The following is a 1,307-nucleotide window of genomic DNA, read 5'->3' as shown; positions in this document are numbered from 1 at the left end:
CCTGGGTAAGACAGTTACTTTTAAGACTAACTTTTAAGGCTAATGTATAAAGCAGAGAAATACTTGCTACTTTTTTAATTAAGTTTTTTTATTAATAAACACTAGTTATACAAGGGGGATTTCACTGTGATTATTTCCATGCAGTCATAACACTAAACCTCAGACTCACCCTTGTCACTCTCCCTTATGTATCATTTCTCCTTAAAACAATTTCAACACATTTTATTGTTTATTTTCATGTATGCATATATACTCTAAACCTTTGAGATACAAAAAAGAGGAAAATACAGTCCCAAGAATATGGAGATGGGAGAATTACGAATACAATAGTTCAGGCCAGAAAGAATGAAGATTAAACTGGGAAGACAAAAAACAAGGGCAGTAATCCATGAACTCATTTTTCATGTCTTTATTCTGTGCTCATGTATTACAAAGCAGTCAGTCCAGATACTACACATACACAAGTGAGCAAGAATGTGCCCTTCCTTGACTACTGTACAGTAGAGCCAGATTTTCTCAACTTTTGCAGAATTGACATTTTGAGCAAGATAATTATGTTTTGTGAAAGGCCGTCTTTTACAACATAAAGTAGATAGAAGCATCCCTGACTTATATATACTAGATGCCAAAAGCAGTCCCTTTTCCCTCCAGGCCCCCCAAGCAAATATGTTTCTAGATACTGCCAAATGTCCTCTGAAGGAAGGGGGAGGGAGGACACATCTGATTGAGAACCACTGTATTAGCAGTAGCAGCAGTATCAATTAGCATCTAATTAGAGCCCTCTATGAGGACTTTGTGGTTTCTGATCTGAACAGTGAGGTGGAGGTATGTTGCCTGTGACGAACTTACAGGACGTGTGGGTAGAAATGTTCAGCTGATTGATGGTTTTACAAGTCGAGAGTTAGATGAGTGCTATGACCTAGACATACAAATTAGAGAGTTGAGCAAATACGGAATTGGGAGTTTAAAACTCTAGAATAAATTATCTCACCCATAAAAATGTGCAATTATCAACCCAAACTGAATTTTTAAACCAGCTGCAGCAGGGAAGTTCATGCCACTCTTATCTCTAGTTAACCATGAAAAAACTGTAAATGAAGGTGTGGCTCAAGTGGCACTAACCTTGAGCAGAAAACACTTATGAAATAATGCCCAGGCCCTGAGTTCAAGCCCATTATTGGCATGCGCACACACACAGGAGGGAGGGAGGGAGGGAGGGAGATTAGTTCTGTACATCATTTTGCTCCAGAAAAGAAACTGGAGTTCATATGTACACTGTGGAAGCTGAAATACAGGTGGAAATTCAG

General features: G+C 38.6%; 1 protein-coding gene across 1 annotated transcript in view; it reads left to right on the top strand.

The window, feature by feature from the left end:
- The window catches only part of Ube2e2 (ubiquitin-conjugating enzyme E2E 2), a 248,404-nt gene that overhangs the window by 183,072 nt on the left and 64,025 nt on the right, over positions 1–1,307 (top strand). The window lies entirely within an intron of this gene.

The sequence above is a fragment of the Dipodomys ordii genome, unplaced genomic scaffold (genome assembly GCF_000151885.1).
Source record: "Dipodomys ordii isolate 6190 unplaced genomic scaffold, Dord_2.0 Scaffold12, whole genome shotgun sequence".
NCBI lineage: Eukaryota > Metazoa > Chordata > Mammalia > Rodentia > Heteromyidae > Dipodomys > Dipodomys ordii.
The sequence above is the reverse complement of the archived record's forward strand: the minus strand, read 5'-3'. Positions and strand labels throughout refer to the sequence as shown.